This window comes from Xenopus tropicalis, chromosome 3, assembly GCF_000004195.4.
Source record: "Xenopus tropicalis strain Nigerian chromosome 3, UCB_Xtro_10.0, whole genome shotgun sequence".
NCBI lineage: Eukaryota > Metazoa > Chordata > Amphibia > Anura > Pipidae > Xenopus > Xenopus tropicalis.
Genome location: NC_030679.2, coordinates 23126876 through 23136079, shown reverse-complemented (window position 1 = coordinate 23136079; position 9204 = coordinate 23126876). Strand labels below are relative to the sequence as shown.

The 9204-nt window shown below is 42.9% G+C and overlaps 1 long non-coding RNA gene across 5 annotated transcripts in view; it reads left to right on the top strand.

Annotated features, from left to right (window-relative positions):
- Positions 1–8247: 8247 nt before the first annotated feature.
- The window catches only part of LOC105946784, a 64011-nt gene continuing 63054 nt past the window's right edge, over positions 8248–9204 (top strand). For 3 of the 5 annotated variants that reach the window (XR_004221940.1, XR_004221938.1, XR_004221937.1), the window contains exon 1: positions 8358–8635. This is a non-coding gene — a long non-coding RNA (uncharacterized LOC105946784). Of the gene's footprint in view, positions 8326–8357; positions 8636–9204 lie in introns of those variants that run through there. The other 2 variants (XR_004221939.1, XR_004221936.1) reach the window with 2 other exon arrangements.

The window sequence follows — 9204 nt, the reverse complement described above, 5'->3', positions numbered from 1 at the left end:
TTTTGTTATAATTTACTTTAGTAGTGAGGGATAAGCTTGCAGGGACGACTGTTTGCATCCGATTGAAGCTGAAACCCTTTCAGTGTAGTTTAGAAGTTTTTTCTGCAGAAACTAAGGGTGTTAGGAACAGTCGGACTGGGGTACTGGGTACCCCACCCAAGGGCTGACCACTCTGCCACCACTGCTCCAGCTCTGCCCCCAGCCATGGCAGTGAGTTTTAGTTGCACTACATTCCCGTTGATCTTTCAACATAGTAAAAGCCCATCCAGTGTGTTAAGAGTCCTGTATACCTCATGCTCTATAGCCTATCTAGCTGGTCTTGTCTGTATTTACAGCCAAAAAGGGGTTACAGTAACATCTGCTGTTTCTATACATTTACTAAATTATATCAGTGTCTCCTACATGAACTTTCCAGCAGGGGAATGACTGGTTATTGGGCCCCACAGCAACATCATTTGGCCCCTACACTTACGTTTTTGCATAAGTCATGTAAATTGTGTATGTAACTTCCATATCAAGCCATGACCGCTCAGAGCAGGGGCAGGTAGGTAGGGGCAAACTCTACTGAAACCAATGAACTGACTGAATTATTAGCACATTAATCAATGGAACTTTTTATATGAACGGCTCATTACAGAGTAAGGCTGATGCCACACCAGGCGTAGGGCTGATTTTTTCGGCAAGCGGAAAAACGCTTGCCGAAAATTCAGCCCTACGCCTGCTACTTGTGCCTGCACCCGAATGAATGGAATACGCTCGGGTGCAGGCACATGTAGCCGATATACGCACGAAAACGCGAGAGAATGCAAAGTCTCGCGTTTTCTTGCGTATATCGGCTACTTGTGCCTTCACCCGAGCGTATCCCATTCATTCGGGTGCAGGCACAAGTAGCAGGCGTAGGGCTGAATTTTCGGCAAGCGTTTTTCCGCTTGCCGAAAAAATCAGCCCTACGCCTGGTGTGGCATCAGCCTAACATCAGCTGTTTATATTGCACACACAAGGGGTGTGGCCAAATTTTGGTACTGCGCGCTTGTGTTCATGGGGGGGCCATATGTAAATAACTGTGTGGGGCCCCAAAGTTTCTGATGGCGGCCCTGGATACAAGAGATACTGTGTTGGTATCATATGTGTAAAATGACATTTCAGCACTTGCTATTCCGTTCTGTATTCTAAAGAAAGCACACCTGCAAAGGGGAGTGTAAAAGATTCATAAATAAATATTTCAACCACTGGCACCCAAAGTTATTTGTGAGATTGACTTCTGTCTGCAGAATCATGGTGGTTAACCCTTCCTCCATTATCAGCGAGGGCCCTTCTGAGAGGAAAGAGTTCTTTGGACAATGTGCCCACCGGGAATTGCTGGTCTTTTGACTGGGTCTGAAGTTCAGTAGTAACAAGTAGCATTTTGGGGAACCCCTCATACACCAGGCTGTTACAGCTCATTAGAAAAAATAATTACTGCAGCCCTAACACCACTGGCTTAAATATAAATCACATGGAAGGCTCTTGTACTACTCTTCCTATACATTAAAGCTTATGGTGGGTAGCTTAAGGTGCTTTGGTGCCACCTTTTTGGGCTGCTAAAAAAATGAGTGTTTAAAGCACCTGAAGTACCACCATCTGGCCTTAAAGACCAGTGGCAGAGTATGTGACTCCAGTGACCACCAGTCCCTCCTTTTCTTTAAACATTGCATGGTGGATTGTGAACAGGCCCCTTCATGCAGGGGCGCTGCTGCCATGAGATGAGTTGAAAGTTGAGCCTAAGGGTGGCAAAAAGACACTCCTGGTAACTTAAAGAGCCAAAATTTCGACTTTTAAATCAGAAATTTCAGTCTTTTCCATTGCAGAGAGTTTTATTGCGTTCTCTGCACTAGTGATGCAGCCTCCCTCTAATGCAAAAAGGTACATGCGGGGGAGCAGCATCAGCTTGGCCACCTAAGGCGGCTAGGACCCCTGAGGCAGCGCTGCCTTTATGGGACAGTTTTTATACCAAGATAAACCATTCTATATTTGAATGCCAGGGTCCTTTACACCATAATTCATATGCCTCACATATTTTTACATACCAACATAAAATATCCTAAATATTAATGCCAGGGTTCTTCTGACCAATTTGATGCCTAATCAAGTATGTGCCATGTACAGACCCTCAAATGAAAAAAGTGAATAGGATTTTTTTATGGCTGCGGCAAAATAAGCCCCCTGTATGCATATTATGTGCCATAAGACTCTCTAACAGTTCAAAGACCCCAGACAACCATATATTCTATTTCAGCTGAATCCAAAAAGGGAAAATAGGTTGTTTTACTCCCAAACTGCAAAGCTGCACTAAACTTAGTGGTTTTTATGAAATGTCTGAAAAAAACATCCTAATCATCATCAGGGAGTCTTTCCATGGAGTGGGTAGGGCTTTATGATTGGTGTTTCACCTGTATTCTATGGTAAAATGTTATAAAAGGTGCTGCATTTACGGTTTAAAATCACATATCTTATTGTTACCTTTGGTTACTGCACCTAAGAAAACCTAGGGCCTGTTGATATATGAGGGATAGATTGTAAGATTCTATTGGAATAAAATGTTTTTCCCTTCTCCCCTCCCCCTTCCTCCCCCCCCCCCCCTCCATTCCTTAGGGTGCTGTTAGTATTGGGCCAAATCCTTTACTGTTGTGAAGTTTTGAAGCCCCTCAGTTATAGATATATTAGTCTATTAGTTTATAATTATATATTAGTCTGCCTTTAATACATACACAATTTTCTGGGCAGAACTTGCACCTATATAAGTTATTTGGGGGTATGCTGCTGTGTGTGTTGTCTTTGAGTTTACTGTTTTATTCAGAATCTAAAATCTGGAGTTGCATCAAGCCAGATTTAATGGTCAAATGCTTGTATATGGCGACCTCTGCTGGTCTTCTGCAGAAAGGCAGTCTTTAATGTGAGCTAAATGTGAGTTTAAATCCTTTTGTCTTGAGGGGTTTATACCAATAGTACCACATTTATATCAGCACTCCCAGCAGCTCAGCAGGGAAGCTCTGTAATGTGTTTCTCCTTAATGACAGGGAAAATGCCTTCTTCCACATATTTCCCACGTGCCACAAATCTCCTTCTATGCTGTTAGGTCAGTGGCACATGGGGAGATTTGTTGCCTGCTCAACTACTGCAGGGACTTATCTCCCCAGAATGCCTTCCCACTAGTGATAAAGTCAATATGCAAGTGTGGGGGTGCCTCAGGGCTCTGTGCTTGGTCCTTTGCTGTTCTCCCTGTACACTCTCTCTTTAGGAGACCTTATTTCTTCTTTTGGTCTTAAATATCACTTATATGCAGATGACAGATATATTTAGACACCCCTGCACTAACTGCTGATGTTCAAACCCAGAATGCTAACTGCCATCTGGCTATCTCCTCCTGGATGAACCAACGCAAGCTCAAACTTAACCTAGCTAAAACAGAGCTCATGGTCTTCCCGCCCAAACCTGGCCCTCCTATCACCAATACTATTGATGACGGCATGTCCATTAACACTGTTAATTCAGCGCGCTGCCTTGGGGTCATCTTTGACCAGTCCCTCTCCTTCTCTAACTATATTAATAACACTGCCAAAACCTGCTGCTTTTTCCTCCGCAATATTGCCAAGATACGCCCCTTTCTTTTACAAGTAACAGCTAAAACACTAATCCATGCCCTTATCCTTTCCCGCTTAGATTACTGCCATCTCCTACTAACCAGCCTCCCAGACTCCCACCTCTCTCCCCTGCAATCAATCTTAAACTCTGCTGCCAGGATCCTCCTGCTCTCTCCTAAGAGGGAACCTGTTCAGCCTCACTTAAGCTCTCTTGCATGGCTGCCTGTTAAGCAAAGGATAGCTTACAAAATCCTTCTGCTAACGTTCAAAGCCCTTCCCTCCTCTGCTCCTCACTACATTTCTTCACTGGTCTCCCTACATGTTCCTGGTCGTCTCCTCCGCTCCTCTCAGAGCCTCCATCTTTTTACACCATCCACACCCACTGCGCTCTCTCGTCTTAAACCTTTCTATCTCGCTGCTCCTTACCTCTGGAACTCTATCCCTGAATCCCTCCTTAGGGAAAACTCACCCACTCTCTTTAAGATAAAGCTCAGCTGTTACCTTCTGGAGCACTAAAACATTATTTTGCCTAGTCCTGCGCTTAAGGGCAAATGCCCATACCTGGTGCACTCTTACCTTCCAGTTTGTGCCTGTATGTTACCCAACCACTTAGATTGTAAGCTCTACGGGGCAGTGACCTCCTTCCTACTGTCTCTCATACCACATGGCACTTACTCCCTGTGCATTTATACTTATTTGTTGTATTTATTACAACACTTGTCCTCCCTATGAGTAATTTTGTATATTGTAAGATTGTACAGCGCTGCGTACCCTTGTGGCGCTTTATAAATAAAGTTATACATACATACATATGTATTCCAGTCTGTAACAGTTCATTAGCGAAAATTATTAATTATTGCAGCCTTAACACCACTGGCTTAAATATAAATTGCATGGAAGGCTGTTGTACTACTCTTCCTATACAATAAAGCTTATGGTGGGTAGCTTAAAGGAGAATGCAAGTCAAAATTTAAAAAGCATACTGCCCAATAGCCCTCCTATTGTTTAGTAAAAACGCCACACTTTTGGCTCACCTAATCAAATATTTACTCAGTCACACTTACTTCACATTTTCTAGAACAGGCAGCCATCTCTAAAAAGGTATTTGGGGGTGTGCTGGTCTGTGTGCTTTGGGTTTAGTGTTTTATTCAGAATTTAAAATCTGGAGTTGCATCAAGCCAGATTTAATGGTCTTGTATATGGTGACCTCTGCTGGTCTTCTGCAGAAAGGCAGTCTTTAATGTGAGCTAAATGTGAGCTAAAATCCTTTTGTCTTGAGGGTAAAGTCAATATGCAGCAATTTGCTGCCTGTTTTGTCACCATTTACTTTATCACCAGTAGCAAATAGTGGCGTAACTACTCTGCCCTGGGCTCCCCTGCAAAAAAAATCTTCAGAAGGGCCTGGTGGAGAGTAGCAAACCCACCAGCCCCCTTCCACCTCCCTCCTCTCTCCTACCAGCAGTTATTCACATGCAACTTTGAAGGAAGCAGGCCCCGCAGTCCAGGCCCCCCTGCAGCTATGGGGTCTGCTTCCTCTACTGTTACACCACTGGTAGCAAAGCGGGGAGATTTGTCGCCTGTGGTAGCAGAGATTTAACCACGGGTGACAAATCTCTCCATGTGCCACTGCCCTCACACTAAACAAAAAAATAATAGCAATGAAACACCAGTGACATATCCTGAAAAAATGCATGATTTAAGACAGATCCTATAAGTGTTTTAAAGTAAAAGTTGCTCCTGATAGGGATGAGTGTTTGCATCTGATTGAAGCTGAAACCCTTTCAGTGTAGTTTAGAAGTTTTTTCTGCAGAAACTAAGGGTGTTAGGAACAGAGTCGGACTGGGGCACTGGGTACCCGACCCAAGGGCTGACCACCCTGCCACCACCGCTCCCTGCTCCAGCTCTGCCCCCAGCCACGGCAGCTCCCACTCCACTGTGCTACTTACTTTGCTGTTACAAATTAAAGATGGTTATGCGTTCCACAGTGGAACACATGGCGGGTTATGAAGCGTTTGAAGATGGAATATACAGTTACTCTGTAAGAGCTGCAGCCGTAAGGGCTAATTATCCTAGAATTCCAATGATGGACCATACAGGTAAGTAACAAAACTGTGTATTCCGGAGAGAAAAATAACATTGCAATGATCGGGCTCCACAGCTTGACAGAGAGAAGGTGGAATGATCTAACGCTCACATACACAAGCCTTTAGTTACAGCATAATGAAATAAGTCTGAAGTCTGTTACACAAAGCTCTTTCTATGGAAGGACATAATTAACATTATCTATAGTTTGCCATTTTATTGCTACAAACACTTTATTGCCACAAGAGGACAGCAATACAAAAATCTAAATAGAGGCTGGGAAAAACTACAAATATTCTGTAAAAACTCACTACAAACATGCAAAAAAATATTGTAACCCCCTTTTGGCTGTTAAAAACAGACAATACCAGGTAGACAGGCTTTAGAGCATGGGGTACACTGGACTCTAACACACAGGATGGGCTTTCGCTAAGTGAAAGGATCAAGGGGATGTAGTGCAACTACAACTCACATGGGCTGTGTGCAAAGTAAATGAAAGAATGGACACCAGGTTCTTTTGCAGTAAAAGAACAGATTTCCCAGACAATACTCACAATATGGATTAGGTAGGTTAAGGCACAGCAGGTAGAAAGGTATGTGTCCACCGTTATACCCCACCGTATCCAAGTGTGGGCAGGGTAAAGACAGCCAAACAGCACGGCACCATGGTGGAGAGTAGTCTGGATAGTAATTCTTTATCCTTGGATGTGTACCTTATTGGCCACAGATCCCAAACAGCCCGACGGCGGTTCAGGGATAAGAACTAACCTGACACCTATGTCCCTGCAGTCCCTACACTAAGGCACCAGAGCCTGTTAAGGAGAATACTCCTAGCTAATCTCTCCTGGTTGGAGCCAGAAACTGCTCTTTCTATCTAAAACTGCTTATCTCACTTTTCTATAAAGTGCTATGACAGATGTTATCCTGCTCTTACTAATCCTCGTTCATGGGGTCCCTGTTCCCCGACTTTACCTGAGCTATAAGATGCCTCTGGGGCAGACTGGCTTTACTGGGGCCCTGTTGATCCCAGGCTCAGTGGAACTTCCTCCTGAGTTAACAGATGCAGCCAAAGAGGAAGACCCACCCCTTTGCTTAACACTATATTAGAGTGTGAAGGGAGTGGTCTACCTAGGAGCCAATAATGTTCAACATGCTAATATCAAAATAGATACATGGGTCTTTCCTCAGTAACAAGGATCAAAAGGAAGTGTAAGGTTTAAAGCCACAGGGGCACATTAACCTTATGGGTCCCTTCAATATGTTTCAACAGATCTTTAATATTCCATATATATGGAAACTAACTTGCATATAAGAGTTTTACGGTAAGTGTTGGGGGCGAGGGGGCAGCATCACAGGTAATGCCTCAGGGAAGCTTAGGGGCCAGAAATACCCCTAGTCCCAAGCTGTTATAGATTGTAAACTCATTTAGACAGAGCCCTCTTTATATCTTGTATTGGTTATTAATTATTATGTATGTTTTCTTGTATATTAAAAATATACACCTATTTACTGTACATTACTGTACATTTACTGTATGCTATGAAATATGTTTGCATACTAAATACATAATAATAATAAAATCAGAAGCTATGTGGTTGCTAGGGTTTTGTTCACCTTAGCAACCAGGCAGTGGTTTGTATAAGAGACTGGAATATGAATAGACGTGGGAATAAATAGAAGGAAAAGTAATAAGTAACAATAACAGTAAAACTGAAACCTGACAGAGCAATAATTTTTTGACTGACAGGGTCAGTGACCCCCCCATGTGAAAGCTTGAAAAGATATAGAAAAAGAAGGCAAATAATTAAATAACTGTAATAAACAAATAATGAAGACCAGTTGCCAAGTTACTAGGAAAACTACATTCTATAATATATTAACAGTTATCTTAAAGGTGAACCTATGAAAAGGCATTCAGTTCTTACTTAAAACTATGTCATGTATCCCCCAGTTCACAAACTGTACATACTGGCAAATGTTTAAATTAAGGGGTAGATGCCCTTTAAAGGATAACTAAACCCGACTCCACGTTGACTTCAATAGGCTACATTGGATGATCCAATCATTGGCCAAATGAGCAGATGTGTATAGCCAGTTTTAGTGCTTTACCCCCTGCAAAATAATCTCCAGTAGTAGCATGGCTAGGGTGGGGAGAATGTGTCTACAGCTATAGAGAAAGCAGACCACATAGTCTGGCCCCCTTATCCCCAGGGCCCCCGTGGCCGCTGGGTCAGCTTCCTTTATAGTTATTAGTGATGAGCGAATTTTTTCGCCAGGCAGCGAATTTCTGCATTTCACCATTGGCAAATTGTCAAAAAAGTATCGGTCGTGCCAAAAAGGATGTGGTTGTGTCAAAATTGCGCGAGGTCACTTTAAAAAAGACGCAGGCGACAAAAACATGCGGGAGACAAAAAAAACGCTGTTTTGCGAAACGGGACAGATTCATTCATCACTAATATGTTATCTTCATATTTTGAAATATTTTTTTTAAATCCCAGACAATGGGGGGACTGGCTCCAGACATAAGAGATTTCACAGGAAGTGATGTACAAATAATAAAACCTTCTGAATGCAGAGCAGAAAGCACTGGGATTGGGGTGCTCCCTTGGTGCAGCAGCAATAGGTAACCATGAACCCACTTTTGGTTGGAATCCTCAGTTAGTTAGAGGCTGCACAGCAAATGTTAAAAACCAAAAGTTGTTTGGTGGTTCACTGTGCATGCTGGGAGTGCTGAGTGTAAGGCCGGAGTGAGTGGAATGAACAGATTGCTTGTGGAGTTGTGTTACCTGGCTGATAGGAAGACACTGCCTGATTTCTGTGTGCTAAGGTTAAACTGGGGAGTGGGATTAATTGAAATCACAGGCGATGGGCTGCAAATAATTGCTGGATTACTTACTGGTTCATTTGAGGATCTCATTAGTCTGCTGTGACTGGTAAGTTTTCATGAAAATATGTTATATTTGACTGATCTTGTCTGAGAAAATATTTACTAATGGAACTTGGTGAGAGCTCTTATGCAGGGATTTGTATGTGATTTCATAACTAAGAAAAGTAGCACCCACCAGCAGGTCTGCCCTTAGGGGGTACTGCAACTATGAAATGGGTGAGATTCATGGGTCATGAAAGAGCTGGGCATTTGTGGGCAGGGTTTTAGCAGCATGGCCAGTAAAGATTGGGGCATGTTTGTGTGCCACATTTATTTATTGAGGCTTTTAATTGTTGGCAAGGCCCACCAGCCAGGGGGTTCAGATAGATGGGCTTATAATTGAGGCCCTGCTAACTTAGTAGTAAAGGGCACATAATAAGTGTTGCCAGCCCTGCCTATTAAATCTTTTGTATTTTGGGACAGTCTTCCAAATGATCGTCAGCTCTGTCCATTATCAGTTTTTGTTTTCAAGTTCCCCTTCTGATGTATCTCACTATATAATATAGTGGGTGGCCAGCCTTCTGCTTGCTTTCTTCATATATCCCATATGGTGAACTTTTGTTAACTTGTACATGG